At 32.5% G+C, this 11,171-nt stretch overlaps 1 long non-coding RNA gene across 3 annotated transcripts; it reads left to right on the forward strand.

Moving 5' to 3' along the window:
- Positions 1–6,329: 6,329 nt before the first annotated feature.
- Positions 6,330–10,715, forward strand: LOC107474798 (uncharacterized). Of its 3 annotated transcripts, none has more exons than XR_008005756.1 (7): positions 6,330–6,606; positions 7,887–7,990; positions 8,107–8,183; positions 8,836–9,043; positions 9,620–9,668; positions 10,116–10,255; positions 10,428–10,715. It is a non-coding gene; the product is annotated as an uncharacterized LOC107474798 (long non-coding RNA). The 3 variants fall into 3 exon arrangements; XR_008005754.1 differs by having other exon boundaries at positions 6,330–6,577; XR_008005755.1 differs by lacking the exon at positions 6,330–6,606 and adding an exon at positions 6,763–6,801.
- Positions 10,716–11,171: the final 456 nt, after the last annotated feature.

Here is an 11,171-nt window from a genome sequence, read left to right on the forward strand (position 1 = left end):
GGATATATATGATGGAATATGCTAAATAAGTTATGATTGGGTTGATTAGGCTTGAAATGGATAGAAATTGATAAGTAAGTGTTTGAACTATTTAGAAATAGTATTGGAGTGGATTTGAACTAAATTGCATTGAGATTTGATGAAATTGGAGAATTGTGAGGATTTGGTAAAAAAAAATATTTTTGACCAACTTCAAGGGGGCATAACTTGGTGCTCGAAGTTCGAATGTGAGTGAAATTTGTCTTAAATTAAATCTTGTAAAAAAATCTTTAAAATGGTTTAAGAATAAAATAAAATTGAAAATTGCACAAAAAGTTATAGAGGTTTAAATTTGGAGGATAAAAATTAAACTTTGCAAATGTTGCGAAAAATCGAGGTCATGCGTACGCATTAAGGGGTGTTACAAAACTGAAAAAGTTTCGTGTGCATACCATGCATACACAAAAAAGCCAAGTCATGCATGTGCACGACGCATGTGTACTCACAACTTGCATTATAGAATTGATTATTTTTTGTGCGTGTTTCGTGCGTACGCGCAAAAAGGGGGCTCGTGCGTATGCACGACTGTCCTGTTTTACAAGAAAATGTGATTTTAACTGTTTTTGCCTACCCATTTTGCTTTTTTACCTCTGTAATTTCTGTTTAAGGTCCGAGAACTAATTTTTGTACTCTGGAAGGAGTGAGAGCATGTTGATATCGTAGAAGACAGTTCACTTGAAGTTAGTGGAAAGATGCCCGTGGGAGAGACGAAGGTACAACTGTCTCTTTTACAGTTTGCAAATGATATCGTGCTCTTCTATCTGCCTAATCAGGTTGTTATAAGGAACTACAAGAGGATTCTGGAGTGCTTTTGAATGATGTCAAGGAAGACAATCAATTTTCAAAAGTCGGACATTATCCTAGTTAACTGCAATGGTGAAGAGGTGATGGATATAAGAAGAGCCATGAGCTACATTATAAGGTCATTACCAATCACATACTTAAGAGTTCCACTAGGTGCTAGCCTAAGGAGAGAGGCAACATAGAAGCCAGGTTTGGATAAAGTAGAGAAAAAACTTAGTTGAAAGTTAAGCCTACTGGCAAAGGTAGGAAAACTAGTGATTATTAAGTCGGTTATTAACATCCCGCCATTGTACTTCTTAGGGATCTTCAAAATGGAAAAAGAGGTAACAAAAAAAAATAATTTCACTATAAATTAAGTTCTTTTGGGGAGGGAAGAAATATAAGAAGGATATGCCAACCATAAAATAGAGCACTATTCATAAGCCAAAGGAGCATGGGACCTTAAAATGGGAGACTTGGTGATGATAAATGTGGTTATATTGTTTAAATGGTAGTAAGAATTCTCAGATGAAGGTGACGTGCTGTGAAAGAAAGTGGTGGCATCGTGCTACGATGTGGATATGGGATTACCAGTAGAAAAATACTTATGTAAAGGTGCTAATGGTCTGTGGAAAGAAATAGTCAGCATTGCGGACAGTAACAATGTGTTCAAAGAGATGTGCAATGAGGGGTAAAGAGTGTGTGTTGGTCATGGAACTAGAACTAAGTTTTGGAAAGACAATGGGCTGGGATAAAAACACTTGAAGATATGTTTTCATCTCTTTATAAAGTATCATGTCAAAAAGAAAGTATGATTAGTGATTGTGGTGAGTGGTGTGGGTCAACTTGGGTTTGAAACTTCTAATAGAGGAGGAAATTTTTTGAGAGAAAAATGACACAAATGAATGAGTTTAATAATATTTTAGAAAATATGACTTTATGTGCATATTACAAGGACAAAGTGTTGTGGATCTTTGGCTCAGAAGGGACATATAACGTGGAGTCATACATCAATATGGCTACAAAAAAAGTTCTAGGAGCACCAAATGCAAAGCACATATATGATCAAATTTGGAGAGGGATAGCTCCTCCAAAAGTAAAAATGTTTATCTAGATGGTGAGGACAGACAGACTGAATACAAAGAACAAGTTGGTGAAAAAGAATATCATACCTCAAGGTGAAGATGAGTGCGTGTTCTGCGATAAAGTTTCAAAAAGAATAAATCATTTATTGATATATTATAAATTTGCTTAAGTTAAGATGGTTGGTCTTATATAGTAGTATAGTGTGTTAAGTAAGGGCTAAAGATATTAGGACATGATTTGAAAATAAAGGTAGTCAGAAAGTTTGTAATATGACAAAAAAAGTTATTTTTTTCTTTGCTATTATATGGTCAACTTGGAGATATAGAAATACAAATATTTTTGAGAACAAAGTAGTTCATTAGAAAGTGCTTGAGGACAAGTTAAGGAGCTAGTTAACCAATGGTATGTTAAAAGGAAAGTAAAGAAGATTATGGTAGTAGAGAGATTTCTAGAAATTATTGATAATACATGCGTATGGTGATATAATGTATAAGAGTGATGCAAACAAATATATGGTGGGAGAAAATCTAGCTGTGGGTGATAAAGAGTGTAGTGCTATATGAGGGAGGTGATAAAAAAGAGTTCTATTGGTACTGCGAGTTTGGATGGCATACAAATAGTGATACAATTTTTATTAGAAGTAGCAGGAATTAAAGAAAAGGGCATTAAGTTGGAGACTAATAATAAAAAAATGGTAGAGAAGATAAAAGGTAAAAAAGAAGTGGGATGGGATCAAATATTTTTAAGGAATAAAGCAGTAAACATACAACCAAGTCTTCAAACATGAGCTTGGACTTTCGGTGTGATAAAGAATTCATATTCAAAGTAGAATGAACAAATATGACGTTGATGGAAATAGATGCATGGACAAAGTCGATACATTAACAACTCCGAATTTGACAGAGCATGAACAACATACATTGAAGCATATGGAAAGACTTTGCTGTTTTGTTAAGGACCTTTTTTCTTTATCTTTGTTTTATTATTGTAGCTATTGTGTTTCTTAGCTTGTTGTATTTGTGTGATTTTTCGCTGATTTTTTATGGAAATATCAAAGGAAGTTTAATGTTGGGTCATGTAACTTGTATGATCTCCCTTTTTGGGGTTGAATGTTTTCAACGATCTAAAAAGTTGATAATCTTTTCTGTCAATTGTAATAATTTGAATTTTTAACCTAAGGGTTATTATCAACACCTTTACAACCAATACCTCCATTTAATACAATTTTAATTCACAAAAATAAGTCATAAATAATTTATAAAGCTTTCTCAGAAGCTTGAAAATCATTGTGGACTGTAAAATCCCACAATAGTTAAAGAGAGAAATGAAACACTTTATATTAATGTAGATACCATTTTCTTGTGGATGCATTTTAATGGAATAAGTGGAGTGTTAAAGAAGATAATATCGTCAATTGGCTGCAATAAGTTGTTATAGATAGTATTAAAGCATGTGCCCTAATTAATAGGCCAATCAGGACATTATGCTCTATTTTGAGGTGGAATGCAAAGTATCAAATTGGTTGGAGAGAAAAATAAAACACGTTTCATAAATACGTAAATACATCTTCTCTGTGGACAAATTTTGCTGAATTGAGTAGTTTTTGTCCTCCATCAAAAACAAAATTGTGAGGTCTAGAGTGCCAAGCAGGAAAAGTACCTTCACGTACGCGACCATATACCACGTACGCGGGACTCTACTATCCTTGACCATCGTGTACACGAATAACAACCATATACGCAAGATATCACTTTTGATCTCGTCCCACATTCACTTTCACAAACCCTCATATATATGGTCACCTTTTGAATACGTAAGGCATCGCATACTTGAAACTACGTCATGCGATGATCTTCTGCTTTTTCAATGTCAAATATGCAAAATTTATCGCATTTGCAGTGGTCCATTTGTTATCAGATCCCTTACAAAAATACTCTGCAACATTCGATGTTCAAAAATTTATAATTAATGTTAAAAAATCGTGTAACTTCTACTTTTTGGAGGTATAAAATTAAACTCAATTCTCTTTTTAACAAATTTATTAAAACCTCAATTGCTCTATATACCATTATGGTCATGCCAAAGTTTTTCAAAATTTTGTAGAAAACATTGCAGAATATGATCAAATTCTATTTTCTTTCTACATCCAACAACAGTAATTATCACATATGAACCAAAATCCAAATAACTCTCAAAATCCTTACTCCATACTACAAGTTTAAATCCCAATATATTCTATCCACTCGTCAATATCACATCCATTCTAAATTCAATAAATCATGTTTCAATTATTCTTAATTAAAAGTATTCCTATCTACTTATAACAACAATACCAAATATCATGATTCCAAAATCAATTACCAATGCTCATATATGCAATAATCTACAACATCAACATCAGAATTCGCTTAACTTACAACCCAATCAATTATCATAAATATCATCAAATTTTCTAAGCAATCAACACATCAATTCATTAACAAAATCTAACCTAGAGTTCTCATGTCATTAAATAAAGAGTATCCATAAACAAACCCTACTTTAGATGTCGACATTAACACTGTAGAGTTGAGATTTGAGCTCTAATGTCTCCTTATCCAATTAAAAATCTTATTTTAGCTAAACCCACAATTCATGATTTTAAAAGTTAAAGAGAAAAAGAGAGAAATCACTCCTCTTACTTTTATTTTTTAAAAATCCAATTGCTCTTCTCACATAGAAAGATGAGTGAAATTGAGTTATAATAAAAACAAATAAACTATTGGGCCAATTCAATAAAAGTGTGTTTGGAAAGTCTAGAATCAGAATTCTTTTGAGAATTGAATTTGTTTCGTTATTTTAGAACATAAAAAATATTTGAATTTATACTCTTTTAAAAATTTTAATTCTCATTTTTAAGCCAAAAAAAATCAAACCTAAAATATCTCTGATTTGCAAATCCATTCTAAAGAGATTTGTATTTAAAGTTAAAATATTCAAATTAATTTTATTATAATTTGATATTTCAAATATATTTTTTTTTTGAAATATCTATTAGTATAAGTCTTTTTGTTAGTTAAGTCTAATCAAATTGAACAATAAAATTTGGATTAATAGATTAATGAGAATAATAAAAATGAATTTTGTTGATTTTAAACTAATTTAATTAGACTTAGTCAACCAAAAAACTTGATTATTCATTTTTCTCTTATTCATTTTATCTTTTTTTTTTGTTTGAGCCCCTCCAACCTTTATCGTTCTCTTCTTCTCTACGCTTCATCATCATTTATCATCACATCACATCTTCTCTCTCCTCTTCCTTCCCTTCACAATTATTATAAAAAATAAATAGTTTCTTTAATTGAAGGTAAAATACTAATGTTAAATATATTTTTGAGATTTATTTTTAATTTAATTTTTTATTCCAAATTTAAGAATTGAATTACAAATCAATTATTTCAAGAATTTAATTCAATTTCATCTCAATAAAATTTTCAAACACACAGTAAAATGGGTTAAGGGTAATTTTGTAAATTTGGTTCTTGGATCTGCCCATGACCTAAAATCAAAGTTATTTGTTTTGGCCTGTGTACTAAATATTTTTTTGGTTTATTTCGTTTTGTTTGGTAGTCTCGGTTGACCAAAATGTGTTTAATTTCCTGTGACACGAAATTTATTTGGATTATGATATAATTATACTTCTGTATTCTAATTAATTTTTCTGACCCTTAATTTATAGGTGGATCCTATATTTGCACTAAAAAGATTGGGTCAGTTGGACTAAATCGAATAGTTTAAACCATTCTCAATTTAATTAAATTACGAATTAACTAATGACATTCTGATTCTCAAAAAAATAAAAAGACTAGAATACAATAACTACCTTAAATCATATAAATTTTTTTCATTAATATTTTGTATTATTAATTCACTAGTACTCATTGAAAGAGTCTAACAGTAGAAAAAACACAAATATCCAACACAAGAATAATATGAAAATACTCACAATACAATATGGCAGCAACTATAACAAGAAAATATAGTAAGTAAATCAATAATAAGAACACACACTACTAGAAAACTAGTTATTACAGAGGGATATTTCCGACGGATTTTATTCCACTGAAATACAGACAGAATTTCAAAGAAATTTTTTTGTCGAAAAACAAAAAAAAATAGATTAGCATAAATTACAGACGAAAAAGAGAATCCGTCTATAATTCCGTCGAAAAAATTAAATTTTTTTCCCGTGAAATGGTTACAGATAGATTTTCCGTCTGTAACTAAGTAGAATTTTATTAAATTATTACAGACGGAAAATCCGTCTGTAATTTAAAGGAAATCCATCGGAAATATTGAAAACCCTAGTTGAAGATTAACTCTATTCACCAGCCATTCACACCTAGTTACTCGCCATTCACTCCATTCACTCGCCATTCACTTCGCCCTGCACCCTGCCGCCCACAGCCACCGCAGTCTCTGCCGCTACTGCAGCCACGCAGCCCCCGCATCAGCCCTCGCAGCTCCCCGCAACCCCCACAGCCTCGCAGCCCCTCAGCGGCGCAGCCACCGCAGCCCCTACATAGACACAGCCTCTACCGCCACCGTAGAAGATCCGTCGCCGTCGGATTCCGAGCTTCTTTTCATTCCAGATCAGCGCTTTCTTTGTCAGATTCCCGTCGCGCAGCTGGTAGATCGCAAACCCTAACTTTTCTCTTCGTACGTATTTTGTATTTTTCTTCAGCTGAGGCTTCTTTTGCTCGTTACTCTCTCACGGAATCGGTTGTTTCATTTTTCTTATATGCATAATCGGACAAATTTGCAATATGACTCTCTTTCAATATTTAATTTGCATGTGACAATCATAGCTGCTAAAAGATATAAAGCATTTAATTAGGCAACACACCCAGAGAGGTTGTTATCACCAGCTTAGCTGGTATCTAATAATTAGTCCTGATTTCTTTCCACATTTCCTGTGTCTGAATCAATGAAAATGATCAAATTGAGTTGTAGCTTCTAAGTTGAGTAAATAGTGTTGTGATTGTTATTGATGTGTCAAAGACTTCACTATTTGAAGATGCTTTATTTACTCTCTGAATTAGGATAAAGTTGATTAGTTTATTGCATTGTCAATTGGTTTTTATTTACTTAAAACTTGGTTGGATTTAAGCATTGAGCATATATGATATGACAGAGCATTTGTTATTATAATACCGTACTAATATTTGCTTAAAACTTCCGTAATATTTGCTATTTTTACGTTTATTGCTGTTGAGATATTTCTGCATAACGTGGGAATCCTCTGTTGTGTCACTCTCATGACAATTATCAATGATATGACAGAGCATTTGCCTATGTTGGGAACCATGCTTAGGGTGCTTAGATTCTTGTCTATGGTGGTGTCTTTTGTCATAGCTAAACTGCAAGATCGAACAATAAGTCAAAGCTAAATGTTGAACCCCTTAAAACAATTACTGTTATACAAGTATATTTTATTCTAGTTTTGTAGACTTTATAAAACTTAAGCATCTAGGAAGCTTAACACAGACCTTAAGAAGGTGAGAAACAAGATGAAAACCATTAAATCCTAGCCCCCAATTTTGACCTAGGAAGTAGTACAGGATAATATATATGTTATGGATATTAGTGATTAAATTGGTTAGAGTCACGAAATTGATTGATTGCATATTAGAATAATGATATCTATAAACTTGTTCTGCTCACTACCAACAGATAATGAATGAATGATACAATTTCAAGATAGTTAATGAAGAATATACTTGTTAAATAAGATGAATTGAAGTAGCGAATTTGAATCTTTTTTCTTTTACTTTTTTCAATGATTGTTTGATTTGGTTATCATCATATGTTTTTAATGCTTTGGCTTGGAGAACAACTTATTTCTCCTGCTGATGCAAGTTCAAACGAGTGTACTAACAGCTCAATTATCAACATATGGTGTAAAATAAAATGCCTTAATAGAATTATTATTTGGACAGGGCTGGTGCAACAAGAAGACTACCTCGATTGATCAGTAAGGCAATAGCAAAGGATCTTATATTGACCGGTTGAAGGGTTTACGGCAGAGAAGCTGAGGCTCTAGGTACGTTGATTAGTTCCCACCATATTTATCATTGTTTAATAAACTTTTAACTAATTTGGAGGTACAAGAATATCTTTGAACACATAACACATTGTGTACCGTTCCATTTACTGCAGGACTTGCCAACTACTGTGTTCCTGCTGGTGAAACTTACACAAAGGCACTTGAGGTTGCCAGGAATATCAATGAGAAGGTAACATCACTGAAAAATATCTTTCATGTTTGTTGAGAATCATGCACTGAACTGGGCAGCATCAATTAAAATTCAAGAGAAAGTGTTTTTTTCCCCGAATTATGGTTGTCTTTTCACTTTCTTTATTTTGAAGATATTAAAACATGGGGGGTCTTAAGTAAAACTAGTTACCAACCATGGGCATTGAGTATGCTTTTTCTGTCCTAAGAGACTCTGAAGTTATGTTGTAAAATTTAAATTTCTTTCCCCTATGGATTTCTAGATGATCCCTATTTTTAGTTGTGTTGTAATTGTCAATTATTTACTTGGTCCTGTATATTGGCAAGTTTAGTTAGTTTAAATTCGAGTACTAATCATAAAGAAACTTACTAAATTGTGGTTTTTGGGAATTGAAAGCAAAGCAAGCAGCATACTAGCATACTAGCATACCCAATTTAAAACCATTGATGAAAATTCTGGCTTGTTTATTTCTTCATCCTGTTGTTTGTATATGGAGATATCAAAGTGTCTACCATGCTTGTGGATTTAAACTTCTAGTTTAGTCTGATTGATAGTTTACAGGTGAGGACAGTACTTATGCTAAATTTTGAATATTTAAGTTTTACAGCTAAGATATTTTTTCATATACAAACTTTTCAATCAAATGTCTCAGTTGGCAATGATTAGAGAAAGCAATCTAATATAGTGAGGCTGGAAGCTCTCGGAATATCATCATTGTTGGGTTATCATTGTTTTTCTCTCTTTCCATACCTGCCTACTTTCAACAATATGGTCTCTCTCCATCCAACATGTCAGTGCCGAATTATTTCCAGCCTTATGTTGTGGCTTCTCATGGACCTATACAGAGCAAGAATGGAGGGGTATGTCTTTCTCATGTTTTAACAAACCTTATGCTTGCATTCTTAGTGTCAAATTTTGTGAAAAAGATATTCAGAAGTGTCATTGTCTATTTTATCTGTTGGGGTTACTGCAGTAGATAAAATTGTTTCACTGCCTAAATATCTGAATGATTTGGTGAATGGAAGTAAACTAAAATAATTTTCAATAGGGAATAGTTATTTGCAGTTTTCTGTTATTTGGTTTTGACTGTATATTTCGCATCATTGACATTCTCCTGCCTATATTTAATTAGTAATTGCGGCATAATCATCTTTTCTTTTTTCCTTTTTTTTATTTTTATTTTACTGGTACTACATTATATATTGTTAATGTGTGTGTATATGTTTATATTTTAATATGTGGGTTCATGTGACTTGTGAATTCAAAATTCGGCTTCTTTGATTTACACTATTGATTGTTATTATTATTACCTTTATTATTTAAGCTTTTTGTACTTATTACCTTTATTATTTACCCTAGAATGAGTGACCTTTGTCGTCATATTTAGTGAGCTTTTTTCTCCAACTTACTCATTCATCTTCTGTCCACTATAACAGGTCTGGAGAATGGGGAGATCATTTGACATTGCAAGCAGCTGCTGATAAGGTTTGTTGCTGTGTTCCAATACTTTCCTGTGTAATGCTATCAAGTATCAACTGATTATTAATTTATCTTTTTCCCTTTCTTCTTTGAGCATGCCCCTTGCTTGGACCCTGCATTATACGGGATGCTTGTGTACCAGACTTTAATACCTCTTTTTATTTTATAATTTTGGTATTGGAATAATTTTTGCTAATTGTGATGATTGAGTTTTATGCATGAATTAATTTTTATAGTTTGTTATGGCACAGTTGCATCTATGATTAACTGTTGCTGGCAGTAGCTAACTAAATGATACATCTGCATGGAATTAAATAACTTCAAACTGTTATTATGCTTGAGATTCCTTCTTCAGGGTCAATGGCTAGTCCCTTAAATTATTAATTTGTATATATCCCCCTTTTTCTAGAAAGCTTATCTAGTTAACTTGTGATCTTGGTTGAATCTTTTCAGGTTTGCTATGCAGAGATATTTGCTCTCATTCTCTAAGAATTGGATCTCACTCAATCTGACAAATAACTTGTATGCATGTTTGTTTTTATGCATTCTGTGCATGACCATGATTGAAGAGCATGCAAGCATCTCTCTTAAATGTGAGTGTTCCTGAAGAACAAATTAAATGTGCTTCAAGAGCATGCAAGCATCTCTCTCTCTTGCAGTTCTGTTTTAAAGTTGTGTTTTTGTTATCCTTCTTCACTTTTTTTTAATCCTATAAACCATTGCTAGGCTTCTGAAATCTGTCCATATCCTATTTTTTGACACCAGGGAATTGCATATGCTCAGTCCAATGTAAACAAATCAAAGAAGAAGAACTAGATGAACAAATACTTTCAAGTTTCAGCCACACAAGAGTCTACCATGGAGTGAAGAATCATGTAACTCAGATTAGATTGGAGAGTTTAAACTTTAAAGAGAGCATGAGGAAATAGTTTTAAAATTTAGGCTGAAAGTCCTGCCCTTCTCTGTTGTAGTTTAAAAGAAATTTTGGGGTATTTTTTTATCGAGATAGTGAGATATTGAATAATGGTGTTGAAAAATAACATCCAATTTATAGGTATCATGTAATGAATATTATGTTTATCTATGTGATTTTTGGCTTTCATTTTTTCAATTTACAGTGTATTTGATGGAGTAAATTTAGAAAACAAATCTAAAGTATTTATTTTCCAATAGAAAAATTAATAAATTTTCTATTTTACCTTACTGACGGATTTACAGACGGATTTTCTGTCTGTAATCATGATTTTCCAAAGTTTAAATTACAAACGGAAAATCTGTCGAAAAATCCGTCTGTAATTACAGACGAAAAATCCGTCGGAAAATCCGTCTGTAATTACAGACGAAAAATCCGTCTGTAATTACAGACGAAAAATCCGTCTGTAATCCGTCGGAAAATTCGTCTGTAATTACAAACGAAAAATCTGTCTGAAAATCCGTCTATAATTACAGACGGAAAATCCGTCTGTAAGTTCGTCGCCTTCAGGAAATAGAGGGAGAATTTACAGAGGG

The sequence above is a fragment of the Arachis duranensis genome, chromosome 2, assembly GCF_000817695.3.
Source record: "Arachis duranensis cultivar V14167 chromosome 2, aradu.V14167.gnm2.J7QH, whole genome shotgun sequence".
In the NCBI taxonomy this organism is placed as follows: Eukaryota; Viridiplantae; Streptophyta; class Magnoliopsida; order Fabales; family Fabaceae; genus Arachis; species Arachis duranensis.